The sequence below is a fragment of the Cinclus cinclus genome, chromosome 2 (assembly GCF_963662255.1).
Source record: "Cinclus cinclus chromosome 2, bCinCin1.1, whole genome shotgun sequence".
Taxonomy (NCBI): domain Eukaryota; kingdom Metazoa; phylum Chordata; class Aves; order Passeriformes; family Cinclidae; genus Cinclus; species Cinclus cinclus.
The window spans coordinates 93060472-93077007 of NC_085047.1; positions in this window are offsets into that span (position 1 = coordinate 93060472).

Consider the following 16536-nt stretch of genomic DNA (forward strand, 5'->3'; position numbering starts at 1 on the left):
ACAGCCTTCTGCCTTCTGTTTGGAGGAAGTGCTCCTCAGAGGAGACTGCATCTGCTGGACAATACTGAGAACAGACAGAGAGACACTAACGTGAGACCTGCTCTGTACCATACCTTGAGAAGCTAAGTGCAAACAGATGTTTCTGGATTGTCATTAAATGGAACGGATGTGCCACTCAGGGAACCCAGATATTCAAAGGTTTCTTCAGATGTTGACCATATATAGCACTGGGTGGTTCACTGCTGGATTCATTCATCTGCTTATCCCTGCCTTGGAGTGGACACACAGCCACAGTTGTGAACTTCCCATGTCAAGAAGTGCTAACAGCTTGTGAATTTGCCTGTCCAACTCTGTCATTGCTTAGCAGCCACCTTGCCCTCAAGAACAGCAGGAGTTGGAAGGACAAAGATTATGTGACTGCTACTAGAACTTATTTTCACCAGTAAAGTATCTTCTTGTCTCCTAATTGTTCCTCGGTTCCTGCTCCTCTACCAAGTATTCATATTGTCATTATTATCTCCTCTGGCACAGAAATGCACACTTTAATCTCAAGTTCCTTCTCTTGCAGACTGCTGAAGCTGATTCAAATGCTGCCAATGACATAAGTAGCACACTAGCCCATGTCAAAGATGCCTATTATGTTGGAGCTTCTTTTGCATTCAAGAAGTCCTAGATGGTTTTGATTCTCAAAGCATTTTCCTTCAGTGCAGTATAATAATAATAATAATAATAATAATAATAACAACAACAACAACAACACAACCCCCCTATATACAGGAACAAAATATCTTGCTTTTCCTAACAAATTTACTGTTCTGTGACATTTAGTGATATGTCATGTGGTCTCCATTGCTTTATATTCCTCAGAGCCATCATAACTGGCCTTCCCTGTACACAATATTCCACTGTCATTATGGGGCACAGTCACAGAAATTGTAAGATGTCATGGCATGGTACAGGGAACAGTTTAAATGGGAATTTCCTCTTCTGGAAGGTCCCACTTTTACACAAAGCCAATAGAAGTACTCTTCACAGAAACTGCAGAAAACTAATGACAAAATAAAACCATATGGATTAAGATTTGAAGACTAATCTTGAAAGGGATGGGTTTTCAGAGGAAAATAAGGTATGTGTTATTTGGAAATCAGATGTTTCAATTATTAGTTACAGTCACAAAATCTCAGTCAGTAGTTTCATACTTTGAAGATTTTCTAGCTGCTTATTTGTACATTTTGGCGGGGTTTTTTTCCCCCATTTCATTTTAATACATGAAAAACAAAAAAAAAAATCCTGTATGAGTAAGCAAACATAATATTAATGAAAGTCTAAAAAAAAAATCATCCAAAAAAATCCAATAGAGTAAGAGAACAAGGATTTTGAAACACTACTGCAGCTGTCTCCACATCCATCTCCCTTTCCAGGAAAAACTAGCAAAGTATGACACCCTTAAATGCAAAATTACATTTTTCCCTATAGCTTTTTGTTTGCAGATAAGCATTTGCAATTTTTTATGGAATTGTGAATGAAGTTGTCCAATCTAAATCTCAAAAGTTGTTAAAATGGGTGATTAGCACCTGGCCAATTTGTTGTAAAGAAAAAAATTTAAAACAAATGCACTTCAAATTAGCACAGCAAATTGCTTTACCCAGCTCTCCGTAAGGATATTGTCTTAAAGCTTTTCTAGCAGAGTATTAAATACAGGGGTTTTCCATTTTGAGCCAAAGCAAAAATTCATGCCAATTATTGTTGTAAAACAGTGAGGAAATTTTGCATACCTCACAAGTTTCAAAGTACAAAAAAAATCCTAGCCTTAGGAAGGTATGTACATGCTAGATAGCCTACCTAAAGTAATCCAACTCAGTGTAATTGTCATATGAAAATACAGAAAATGAACAGCATGAAAAAGTAGCGCTGTGACGCTCCACAGTGTCCTAGAAGTAGAGATGGGAGCAGAAACAGGCATCCTGGGCTTTTTCTCACAATACAGTCCATGGGGAAAAGCAGACAGCAACTCCTCTAAATCCTAAGTACTTCAACACCGTGAATAAAAGCATCACAACATAAATGAGGCTTTGATTATAGAGCGACTTAAGAATATTTGTAAATGTTATATGTGGCTCAAGATATTTTTTCAGGTTGACCCTGAGGCACATTCCACTGACTGGTGAAATAACAATAGTGCATAGTAATGTTTAATGATCTGCTTGAGACCATTCATAGAATGCAATACTAATTAAACTTCACTGCATTCTTTTTCTTTAATGATTGACCTGTAACTTTTTAGAGCAACGGGGAAGATTTAACACTCCTGTAATTCAAAGATACAAAGAATTCCATGTTTTCTGTGGGCTTTAATGAGCAGCCAAACATAATTCTGAAAACAAAGCTAATGACCAGTTAAAAATCCTCCCCAGAATTCAGTGCAAGATACTTTGCATTTGCATTTCAAGCAGGTAGGCATTTAAGTAGCTATGCACCGTTGCCCACTTTCATTTATGCCTACCGGCCTCTGCTGGTAAGCCCTCCAGCCTCCTTTTCTAAAAGACCACCTGCAATCAGGTATTTGGAAGACAAGGTGTTGAACATCAAATAACTTGCCCTATGTTTTGGCATCTCTTTGATTCCACTGTATTTGCAAGCATGAGTGAGATAGTCAATTTGGAGAGCACTGCTACAACAAGGAGTTACTATGCCCTAAAATTTAGGAGGCATACAGAAGATGAGCACTCTGTATGTGATCCCCTTAGCTCCTTCTATATACAGAGACAGTCATCTCTAGAAAATTATTACTTTCATACCAAAACTAAAAAGGTGAAGTAAACTATTTTCTTAACATGCCCATTTTTCCACAATAGATGCAAGAAGTTTTTGGGCAATTAGCTCAGAGGTAAATCTCTGAAGTGTAGTGAGATAAACTCCACACATCATTATTTACAAAAGCAATCCTGTCTACAATTACCAATAATTTAGCATCATAAATTGTAACTATTTTGCTTTTTTTTTTCTAAAAAGAAATGCAGTATATTTAAAGCCCAAAAGGCAACTAGACAGCATTTAAATCAGCAGGTCTTCCCCAAAATATGTCTTTCATTCAGTCTCTGACGTTCATACATTTCTCTCATCCTGTATTTGCCACAAAACAAATGCAGAAAAAGAGGAGAAAAATCTGTGTTGTGAAATGCCATCTGAAACCCCTCACTCTCATTTCTGTACAATTCAAAAGCCAAAGGAAGAGGAGCAAAAAGCTCCCACCAAAGCTCCAGCAAAAAACATTTTCTCATGATGTTGCTATGGCCTTTTATAGTTCCTCATAGTGACTGACAGTGCTTTAGAGAGCTGTGCAGAGAAGCAAGAAGAACATATCTGGGCCTCCATCACCTCAGGCTCCGTCCTCTGTTTTCCATTTTGAGTAACTATCAAATTGAGAATCCAGTGCACTTTCCCCCTCCCAAATATCAGTAATAAAAGGAAACCTACCCTGCATCATTTTCTACATGCAGAAAATAAAAGAAAAAGACCACCTGCAGCCGTAACAGTCTTCATAGAAAAGGACAGTGGTGTCAAAGGCCTCAGTGTGCTTCCAAATACTTATTAGGGCTACAATATCAAAATGCATGTTTCACAGGCAAGTGAGAGCAGAATTTTATCCTGTGATGTGGATAAGAGATCAGTCAGATACATACCTTGTACTGGGACTGCAAAGTTTGAAATGTAAAGTTTGACTGTAAAGGCAAATGGGGTAATTTCTCGCATTAGGGTGAATCTGTCTCTCTGCCATAAATCAGTTGCAAATAACACACTGTTGTTCTGGAAAGGTAATTCAGAAAAGCAGTTCAGAAAATCATTTCTTTACTGCCATAAATGAAAGCAACCTGAGACATGTACAGCTGAGTAGAACAGATAAGTTAAATTGCAGTACGTGGTGCTGATCTCTCAGTCAACATTAAACTACTTCTGAAAATAAGATGAGAATCTCAAATCTTTTAATGGTCTTCAGTTATTTTGAACAAATAACTGAGCCCTTCTTGAGTTTATATAATCAGAAGTGAAGTCCGTTTTGGATTCAAAAAGGGCATAGACCCATAAAGGCTCCATTACGAAAATCCTGTTAACCACAACGCATAATCAGCTAAAAGATGAAGGGGCACAAATAGAGGCACTGCATTTTCTGGTCAGTAAAATTACCTGGGGGAGAGAGTTTAGAACTGCATTTATTTAGAAATGCATTTATTATGGACCAGGTACAGAAGGAGCTTCATCAGAAATTTGTCCTCCTACTAAAAACACTGCAAATCATTAAATGGTCTTACATTGCAGTATTACAGCATGATATTATATTTTGCACTATAAATTGCATATATGTGTTTCTATAAGAGTATATGGTGTCCCAGTTCAAGTAATATACTCCAAAATACAGTTTCTTTTCCAGAAAATCTGCTAGAATATTAATTTTTCCTGATGTGAAAGACCAGAATAAAGACAAATTGAAGAAAAGTGAAGACACTTTTTTTGACAATACAGAGAGCATACAATTCTTTTCTTTATCTGATATTTTCTAGATTTGTGGAACCAGAGCAGGAATAACATCTCCCAACAACATTTCTTCATTCAGAGTACATAAGGAGGTTGGGCAGGAAATATCACATCACAAACTGTCCATGCTGTGAATGTCAGCGATAGCAACTTTCCATTAAGACTGCTGTATTGTCTGATAAAATATTCAAATTGTTGCCAGTGATGCTTACTTTTCCTCAAGTACGGTAGCAGAGAGCTACCAAACAAAACCAAATGTTGACATAAATGACAGCCTTCTAGCACCCTGAAATTAATTTTAGTGAAAAAAATGATTCACTTTTCATAATGCTTCTAAAGTCATAAATCCAACAAAAGGTAGTTGGGCAAGACTGACAAGGAAAAATGCTTTCACAAAAGATCTTTTGCCTATTTCCCCACCCAACAGGTAGATGTTTCGCCAAGATGACAGGCAGAATTGTTATGATGACGACGTGAGAAGTGCCTTTTATTTGTGAGTCTCTCAGATTACTCCTCCATCCTCACAAAGTTATCTTGTAAGGCATAAGATGCATGAGCTAAAAGAGTGGCCTGGCTGCAAGGAGACCTACAAAAATCTCATTCAACCTCTGTCTCTCTCTCTCCCCTAGAGGGACATACTCTCCCCTCCTGCAACTTTTTGACAGGGTGTATGGGGAACAAGTAGAGACTTCACAAAGGCTGGGTGTAGAGGAGGTGCAGGCATGGAATAGAACCATGGGATTGTTTAGGTTTGAAAAGACCTCTAAGATCATTGAGTCCAACTGTTAACCCAGCATCACCACATTTACCACCAAACCACATCCACATGTTCTTCAAACACTTCCAGAGTTGGGGATTCCACCACTTCACTTGGTATCCTTTTTCAATATCCAATTATCCTCTGAATGAAGAAATTTTTCCTATTTTATTGTTATTATTGTATTTTTCTAATCTAAATCTCCATGAGCCATATACCCGTGTTCTTCCTGCTGGTCTGCTTCCTGTGTAACTGTACCCTAGCAGAGAACTGCCTAATATACTGCAGTGCAATGTGGGTTATAGTACCTTTGCAGGGGTATAAGGAACAACCCATGATCTCTGCTTTCATCAGGAATAACCAGTGATGAGGGACAACCACAACTTTCAAACCACCACCGCTTCAGAATGCACAACATGTTTGCCAAATCCTACAGAGCATTGATTTTATTTATTGCAAACTATTTGGTCTTTGCTAAGTTGAGAGGCCCAAATAACAAGGTCGTAGCTGAATGCATTTGATATACGTAGTGAACCCAAATCAAAGCTGTGACACTCATGTTCTCTGCCCAATATTCATGATAAAGCAAAGGTTCATTATGAAATATAAGCTGTACTTTAGCAGATTATTTCCTTCAAGTAAGTGTTATTGTTTTTTTAAACTCACCCATTATTTGGCAAGCAAGAGCAAAAAAAAAGCTTATACATGATTACAGTAGAAGTTATTCTCTTATTTCTTAGTTTAAAAGTGGTATTCAGGTGTGGATTGCATGTGAATTCTGTTGTAACTGAGTAAATAAAATGTGAATGACTGAAGTTCCTTTGGACCTGCAGCCTTCTCAAGACACAGAAATAGGCTGTCATAAATATGCCTGTGGAATAATGTGAAAACCTTCTCTAGTCAATGTGCATTCAGGAGGATTATTGCATTAATGTTATTTTCAATTTATTAATTTTAATATGGAAATCAGAGCTTCATTACAGTGCAACAAGAAATACATGATAATATAAAATTTCAAAGCACACAAATAAAATTATGCCTCACCAGCTTTCATTTCCCCACAGCACTCTACAAATAATATAAACAGAAGTTTTGTTTCAGGATCGGTGTGGCATAACCAATTTTGCACAGGCAAAAAGCCAAGAAAACACAAGTACTAATCCCTACCCTCAGGCTCCCAATTCAGCAAGGCACTGTGCAACTTTCAGAAAAAGCAGTGTAGTTGCAGTCACTGAGCCTATTTTACCACTCATGCATTTTCCAAGTACTCAGCTGAGGTGCTAAGCTCCTTTCTGCCAGTTTTTCACTTGTAATGGGAGACATGCTCAACTATGGCATAGTGTTGCCGTGAGGTTCGTCATCTCTATTTCTGATGAACTGATGCAGCTCAAATATCATGGAACACCAATGTTTTGAGGTCTTTAATATTTCTTTTTTAAAACATAAATTCCATTTTACTAAGATAGTGCCTCCTGATTTTAAGCAATGCTAAGCATCTCTCTTTTAATTATTACAAGAGTACCAAGTGGATTTCCCTCACAGCCCTCCAGTCTTTGGTGAACCCACCTGGACTCTGCTGTAGTCCCTTTGCTGCTTTGTACACATCACTGCTGCTGTCATCCTTGGGTTTTGTTTGAGGGGTTGCCTGTCTATGAAGATAAAGCATAATTTTAAATTTGGACCAAGCTTGCCTTCATTGTATCTCTACAGGTTTACATTTGGTGACTATCTGCACCTTCAGGTCTCTGCACCTCCTGCTTTGCACTAGTTTTTGTCCTGGCTCCAAGAATTTCCTTCTTTCTGCACTTCATATCACCTCGGGCCTTTTTAAAGCTATTCACACCCCTACTGCTTGGATCAACCTTAAAATTCATCATCCCTGCTGCTGTGATCCATTCTTCTAGCTCCCTTGCTAGAGTGATGGATCACCTCAATAAAAGGCTCTTACAATAAGACCAGCACCCCATGGAGTACCCTAGCACACCTCTGATTCCTAGCCTTACCCCTGACAGTAATACCACAGTACACATAATTTTCTTCCTTCTTTCCAAAGTATTTCCCCACTTTTCCAAGATGTCCTAAATGTGCTTATTGGCTTTAAGTCTCTCAGTACCTCTAACATTCTCTTAAAAACTATCAACCTTTCTGACAACAAGAAGGCAAAATATGACCCGAAATATTTGTTTTTCTGTGAAATTCATTATCCTATGCTCTCCTGCACTCCAGCTTATTTTCCCTGATTCTTCCTGTCTTTCCCTTACATAGAGTTGACTTGTTTACTGAGGTAAAGTCTGTCTTCTTGCTTGCTCATGACTACAGCAACATCCACAACATACAGCCAAATAGCCATATCTCCAATTAGCCTTCCTAAAGGCCCGTGAAAAGTCAATCACAATTTGTTGAGTCTAAATCACATGCTCATCCCTTCTGTTCTTTCCCAAGGGGATATCCTCCATTGGACACTTCTCCCAGGAAACCAGCAGCTACCCATGCCGTGCTTTGCTACTGTCTCACCACCTCACAGCTCAATATTTTGCACATACTGAGGAGTATCAGCAGGTTATTCCTTCGTGTCTTCTCACACACATCAGCACCTGACTGGATGGCTCATCTGCAGAGTGGTACTAGTTTTACCAAATCCTTATGTGAATGGTATTAAAACTGCATATCACAGTGTTGCACAAAAGTTCTGTACTGAATACACAATTTGTTATTCATCAACTTTCAAAACTGGTCTGTTAAACATGAAATGAAGAACCTAAGAGCATAGTCATAATCCATAAAATGAGAAGTCTTGAATATAATTTAAATTTTGTTACTATATTAATTTTAAAATATTTCAGCTAACATCTACCATATTTCACTGAAGTATTTATGATAATTTAAATTCATCAGTTTTAGTCCCAGTTTTCAAGACTTAAAATTGTTGAGATATTACTGCCCAATATCCATTTCCAGGATGTACTCATATTGTATTCATGAAAATATCTGCTGAAACACTCAGGCAAAAGAAATGAAGTTTCACATTGGTTTCTATTTCGAAATTACAGGTCCTGCTGTAAACAAATGGAGGAATTTATAAAGATAGACCAACGAAACTAAGAGAGTTTCCTATATGTCTCAAATTTTTTTAGTGTCATCCCTCAGATAGCCTGTATTTTACCTTCCTCCAAGAATTACAGCATAGTATGGGATACAAATATTCCCCAAAGTTCCTTTGCAACTAATGTATTGCAATTACTAACTATTTTAATATAATGGCTATCAATAATTAGATTATAATAAAAATGATATTATGAAACTATCATTGTTGGATCATGTGGCTTATGTTGTTTAATCTTACACTGATTTCTCATGAAAATCAGACTATTTCAGGAACTTTCCTATTGTCATTTGTAACACACCTTCAGTCACAAGCCACAGGTTTTTGTTTCTAACTGCTGCTGCTGGGTTTCATCATGCATAGTTCATTGAGAAATGCTTGAAAAGTTAGTCCCCTCAGACCAATGTGAAAACATATGTAAAAACATGGCAATACTACTTAGCTTCAATGTACAGAGGAAAACAATAGATAGCTACACCTTCTTAAGGTACACTCAGAATGAAGACAATGCAAGTCATTTGCCCAAATCTGCCTTTCTCCTGAGTGGAGGGTCAGCACAATAGCCAGTCTCAGTCAAGAGCAAGCAAGGAGATACATATGTTTATGCCCTTTAGCTGTTTGTGTCAAGTATTTTTGATTACAGTAACATACAAGGTCATTAGAAAAAAAGATTTTTTATTGGCAAATACACATTAATCAGTTGAGAGAGATGAGCAGGTTTTATTCTTCAAGGAAGCAAAATTAAGTTACTGGCATAACATGAAACCTCTCCAACGATTTGAGTTCATCTTTATCTAATTCCTCATAGTTTTTAGGGGATAAAAATACTAAAAAGCAAAAATAAGCATGTGGGGAAAGCATAACTTCCCTGTTGTTTCTATGGGCCATGTGATGTGCCTGCTAGGAAGCTTGACAAAAATCCAAGGATTTTTTTGATGCTCAGACACATGTTTTTTGAAAAACCTGATTAAAGAAAGTTTTAAAGGCTAGTGACTTAGAGATTTTTCCCAACTGGTCAATTTCTGATGGTAATAATAGTAATAATAGTAATAGTAATAATAATAATAATAATAATAATAATAATAATATTGCAACATCACATTACAAACTTTCTGTAGGTAACCCATTCAGTTCCTTTGTACACTGAAAGATGATTTAAAAATCATGTTCCTCATCTGAACTCACTTCTGTGTGCCAGCAGATCTAGCAGATGCCTCTGCTGAAACATGCTTAGAGCTTACTTAAAGTATTAAATTGAACTTCAGCCCTAATAGTGTCTTATTATGAACCAAAAGCAGGCACACTTTAACTATAATTGCAATGAAACAAGGGCTTTCTATCAGGTCAGCAAACAAAACATCCTGCACCTGGTACCTCAGATTCAGAGCTCTGTGCAAGTCTGGAGCCAGCTTTTGCAGAGCTCCATCCTACATTACAGTATGAGTCAGTAACATGGAAAAGCTCTCTTCTTGCTATCAATGAACAGCTGAAGGCACTCCAGAAACTCATGCCCACAAACATATCTAAAAAGCTTGAGATGCTCTGCCAATGTGACTGCAGAGCCCCAAATCACAGCATCTTCCTAGCAGGTTAGAGATGACAGCAATAATTCAGGCTGGCACTAGATTGTCAACAGCTTAAGGGACTAGAAAGAACTAGCAGGATTTAAAGGAAATTAAAACGATGCAGAGATTTGTCTCTTCCTTTGCTAAAAGCAGAGAAGGTAGAAGATCAAAAGAAAAATATCTCTGTAGAGCTTAAAGGATCCAAACACTTCCTTGCCAGCAGGTAACATAAAACCAGCCACAGAAGAGAGAGCAAGGAAAAAGGAGAAGATTGTCCTGATTAAGAGAGGTGATTGTCTCCTTTTCAACAAAGCCCTGTATGTTTGCTGGCTTCCCCTTTCCTCACAGTGGAAGTCAGGCAGAAAACAGAGACACTAATCGCTTTCCCCTTTTCTTCCTCAATATTAAAATGAGGTAAGCCCTGACAGCATTTTCTTCTCTTCATTTAAAGATCCAGCACAAACTAAAACAAGGAAAGCCCTGAGTGAGGAGGGTGCCAGTGAGGAAGGGAGCCCACTGTAGTGTTCTGCAAGGCTGTGTTTGCATCAACCTCCCAGGGAGTGCTAATTCCTGTGCAGGCTGCCCAGTGTCCTGTACCCAGATGATGCAATACCACTGCGGCACAAGGTCAGCATCCATGTGACAAGCTACCAAAAAGAACTGGCAAGCCCTCACTGCTGCTTTTGACAATCAGCTTCAATGGAGCATAAGACATTAGCCCATCATTTACTGTGAGAACCATTACTGTATAAAGATAGCATTATGTCCCCTGGACATTGAGAAAAGAAACGTAGTTGTTAGATCCAGAATCGCTACAGCATGTGACTGATGCTAGAGCTTAGTAACTGAAGAAATATCTTTCTGTCTTTAGGTTTCTATGTCACATCCAGTCTGGAATGAGAGCAGCTGTAAGTTATTGCCACCTATGATTGTGCCATGGGCTATCTCTTAGGGACAGCTAGTCTCAAAGCATTTCTATTTGTCAACATTACCCAGGAAAATAGTCACATGTGACTTTCTTAAGTTGAAAAAGGAAAAGCACTCGTAGGTTTTAGACCCACACATATTTTTATAACACAAAAGTTACAGCTGGATCCACCTTTCCAAACAAGCCTAATGTTGTCTTCAGAGGATTTTATGTGTCAGTTTTGCGCAGCAACAGCCACCCTCCCATCTACATGGAAAATGAATACAATTATTAAATCACAGAGTTGACACATTCCCCTTCCTGTGTTTGACACATCCCCTTCCTGTGTTATAAAGTTCAAACAGTTGCTCATGTTCTATGCCATGCTATTTTGAAGCCCATCCTTCCAGGGAGACACAGCCTTTAAAAACCACAGCGCATCCACAGGATGTCTGTAGTGCCCATGAAAAGACATGTCCCCAAAAACAAGACGGGACATTCTCAAAAGTTCACAGAGCGTATAGCTTTGCCAGTTTCTACAGTGGCTTTTGGATGGGACTTTCAACAGCCTTTCATAATCACTTGTGTCCTTTGATTCAGGTCTCTGTACACCCCTAATTTCAGAGATGCCATTATTTTGAAAACATGGATTCTTGCAGCTTAAAGACTCTGCTTCTTTGAACAGGACTTCTTCCTTTTGCTGTGCTACCCTCCAAGGCAGCATTTACATACACAAAATCTTGGTCTCTAGGGACTACAGGAATTCAGTGTTTTTAAAAATTAGCTCCCTTATTACATTATACAAAGAAAAACTTTGGTCTTATCTTTATAAATGAACTAAATGTTCATTTTCTTTGAGCTGTCATTCAATGTTGAGAGGAATACTGAAAAAGGATCAATGCCCTCTTTCCTCTATTCACACAATGTGAGAGATGAATACCTAACTGGACAGAGTTTCTATAAGATGATGTACTGGTGTTATTCTGGAGTGGGTTGACATCAAAAAGTTGAGTCCCAAACAGTTTTTTGGGAGGATAAAAATTCAGACACATCCAAAGTTGAATGTTTATCTACCTAGTACCACAAAAAATTCTGGTCTGTTCTGGATTAGATTAGTGTTGAGACATTGAGGAAGACTCTTCAGCAAACTGTGCTTTCACCGTCAACAGAAGACAAAAATTGGTCACCCAGAATTGAACCTGAAATGGCAAGGTTCCCACTAGTTTTGAGATCTGTATCAACTGGACCTTTTTCTATACCCATTCAACACAGTACTTTTATACTCCAGCCTCAAGACTGATGAGGATGCTGGCCATTGATGTCAAAGTCTCTGACGCACATCTCAAACTTGAGTAACTCAAGTCCCACATTCTTATTCTGTTAGGCTAACCAGAGTACTACCTGATTTTAAGTGCTGAAATGCTTTATTAAATTAACAGGCAGTAGAGTCTCATTTAAAATGCTGTTCTGGTTTGGAGACCTATTGAAACTATTCAATTCACTTTAAAAATTCATTACAGTAAATCTTCTTATGACCTGACAAATTATTTTAATGATTTCAGTATTATTCTGTCAGCTTATGAAGTCAAGTGTTAATCAGTAGTCCATTATTGATCTTACATATTTGCAGCTCAGCCTAATAAAACAACTGGAGAGTCCAATGTCATTTTATCCTTTAACATTTATGGGCATGTTTACATTGATTTGGTAAAAAATTGTCAGTTAAAGCAACATAATGCCACATTTCTAATATGGTTGAAACGTAACATTTTCACAATTCCAATATGGTTAAAACTTCCATGAAAGACCTTGATGAAAGATTAAGACCAGCTCCAAAAAGACACTGGAGATGAGCTCTCAAACAGATAAATCAAGACATATTTTGCTAGCTGCTATGAGATATGAAGTATTTGATGTACTTTATAAATGCTTTGCAGCTGGATGTTCCATTTCCTAGGGAAACTGTAATGACATTTTTGTAACTCTCTAAGTTTTATATCTTTGCTGATGGTAGAAGTATAAACTGTGCTCTTTCTTCAGTGTAAGCAGTGTTTGGGAAAAGGCTGTATAATTGTCTGAAGATGGCTGTTTAATGCTTCAGATGTGCTACAGGCCTAGACCATGAAAATAAGTGCCCATAACAGTGACAGTAATGAGTACCCTCAGTTTTTTCCTTTTTCTGTGGTACTGTGTACTGGACACAGCAACTAGTTCTTGCTCCCATTATTCTGAAATGGCTTGTATTTCTTTGGCTTCAGTGTGGCAGTGAGAATGTAATTTTTTACGGATGACCTTAACACTAGCAAACATGGATTGCTTCAGGAGCAAAAGAGAAAGGCTGTTCAACTTCAGTGCTTTTACATTTGACCAAAAAAAAAAAAAAAGAGACCTGAAAGACTTCTGTAATTCTAGCATTTTACTCTGAGTGCACACCTGATTTCCCATCACTTCCACATCTGATTTCCAATTTGTTACAGATATTTAAATGATGGAATGCTCTGGGGAAATTAGGACCAGTGCTTTGAGCAATGATAAGCTAAAATTAAGAGATTATACTGTTTTTTAGACAGGTAAGAAAACCAGTGGGTAAAAAAAAAATCCATGCATGGATAGAGAAAAAAAATAGGGCACTCACAAAGGCACAAGTAAATAAAAAAATAAAAAAAACCAGACAGTTTCATGCTTTGTGGTAGTCTTCTTCAGATTCCTGAGGACTGGCAGTTTATATGTCCTCCTCTATGTACATACTCAATATACCCAAAATGCATTGGTCTGATTTTGCAGCATGTATTCTCTTCGGCCAGTGGCACCAGAGATGATGCTAGAAATATTCTGAGAGATCATTTAATCAAGAATTTACTTCCTTAAACATCTGATTCTTCAGAACTGTGCAGAGACTTAAAACTCCCTACAGTAGCAGTGGGTGGTTTTTGTACATTTATACCACTATTATTGTGGGGTAGCCTGCAATCCCAGAAATTTGTGCCCAGCCACCATTTCCTCCTCCTCCAGCTTCATCATCTAACCTGGAGGATGCCCAAGCCTTTGAACTGTTACCCAGCTTCCATGCCAGCCTCCACTTTTACCTGTATCCTGGTTTCCCATTTGTAACAGCAAATTGGAGGGATTTTGCTTCAGCTCACTGTTTAGCTGTTTTTCCTCTGCTTATTTCCAGCCCATTTTGAACCACTAAAAGCTGTTAAAGTGGAATCCCTCCTTTCTTTCAACTGCTCAAGTCCATTAGGTAACCCAACTGCCAGCAAAAATTTAACATTTATTGACTTACTTGTACTGTGTTTCAGAGCCTTAAAACAGAAAGATGCTGCTCCAACCATCTTTAAGAACAGTTTGGATAAAATGAGCTGAATTACACTGTAAAATAACATTACCCTCAGGCCATCACACTAAGAAAAGTTGAGGAACCAGCTCTCCTCATAAAGCAGAAAATCCCTATTTCAAAGCAGAACATTGGTATTCAAATAGCTATGTTAAGAAGGCACCACACATTAGAGGTCTGCTCTGTTTTCTGGCCACATTTCATAACGAGGAAGTAAGTGTGTTTACAACAGGTGACAATGCAAAGCCTGAGCACTAGAAGGCAAAGACTTGTTTACAGAGCTCTGCCTGGATGTCTTAATAAAAACACTTGAAGCTTTTCATTTTATATTCACCTAAAGTATACTGATAAGGCAGAGTGCATTGAAAGCTGAGAACACAATAAACATTGAAGTCTGCTAACCTTACACCTAACTTGAAAATAAAAAGACACCCATATACAAGCTCTCAGTTTTCAAGGACTGAAGTAGACAGATAGGAAAGTATCGAAACTTCAGGCTGCTCTCAACTTCTATCTCTACAATTTACATAAAGAAGTACAGTATTTTACTAAAATCTACAAAGATGAAGCAAACAAAACAATCAGAAGAGCAAAAGCAGGAAGGTCTATGAAACAGCCCTCTACAGACATTCATCCACAAAATATGGGCCACACTTTGTGACCTTCATGATCATAATTTATTGATAAAAATCCTTTAACATATTTTTCATCTTAAGTATTATTTTTATACATTTTAAAGCCTATTAGATAAGCCTGTTGTCAGAGCTATTCTAGCACCAGATTTCTAATATGAATAAATTATCCAGATATGCCTTTACTGAAGACTCTTTTTAAAAAAAACAACTATATGCAAATCAGCCAAGGTGACCACAAACCACTTGAAAAACAAGGCTAGAAAAATTAAATACATTTAGTACAGAGACAGTGAATATGTAAAAAATATGTTTATACTTAATTCACTTACTTTACCGTCTTGTGTAAAAGGTCAGGGTTTTTTTTTCCCAGTGGCAGGGTTCATTCATTAGGTAAGATATGGCAAACCTGGATATATTAATTTTTATTTTACTGCAGGGTTTGATGGCCTTCAATTACACTATTGTCTGCAATGGTTGGAGCTTGCTTTTTATTGCAAAATAATTACTATCTCTTGCCTTGTATCTCTAGGGAAACCATACTCAGTAAAGAATTAAGGTTCCAGCATCAGCAGAAACTTAAAATTTCAAGCCAAGTGTACAGACAACCAACTATGTCAACAGGGACATTTTTGTGTGTTGTAAGTAGCCTGTAACTTATGGCTGCATAGACTGCAAATGTGTTCCTTTATAAACTTACAAATGCTAATTGCAATTGAAAATATCTGCTTCTGCGAGTTACAGCAGTACATAAAGTTAACATTGATAAACATCACATTTATTTATATTATAGTCTAAAATAGGCATAATTAAATTAGTTTGGAGGTCTTACAGTGTTTCACTGTTAGGTAATTATTCCCAATTCATAACACCGCTAAATAACAGAATAACACTTGGGCATGAGATGCATTAGCAGTTCTCTCATGGGAAGCTTGTACTTTCTTTAGTGTACAGCTGTCCCACTCTGGTGCTATCAGTGTGGGAAATGTCTAGTGCTAGTGAAATTTAAAGATGTCGTTTGTTTTCATGAACATCTGCACACTTAGCAGAGCTTCATTAGAGCACCTCATACCTAAATGAAGCATCCTTTTTGCCTAAAACCCAGAACAAACCATGCACTTCCACTACAAAGGTGAGTCCAACATCAGACACATTAGAAAACATACTCCACTTCAAACACATTCACTAAACCTTATTCAAATATGTCAAGAGAGGGAAAATTCTTTCTAATGCTCTAGACAAAGTGGATTCCTTGGCAAACTTGAATGCCTATTGTATGTATTTGGTACTAGGACAACAGCACTGTCCAACTACAATTGAAATGTTTCCTCCTAAAGAAAACTGATAATGCAATGCACCAGAACTTGTAATTAAAAATCTAATATCACCACTACATGTCAGTTTCCCAACGAAGCAAATGCCAAAACCACATTGCTAGATAGTTTATTTTTCACCAAAACAAAAAGGTTGGTTCTGTTGAATAGGCTCTCTGTTCTCATATTAGTAAGTACCAACAGATGCTCTTTTATATGCTAACATACATTCCATTCAAATGCACTTGAAAATTTAGTTATATTATCATTCTTTTAAACACGAGCAATAGTATTTATCTCAATTCAACTTTAAATGTAATATAAAGCAAATTTTCCCATTGTGAAGAAAACTGGAATTGAGTGCATGCTACATTTTGTCTAACCAGCAT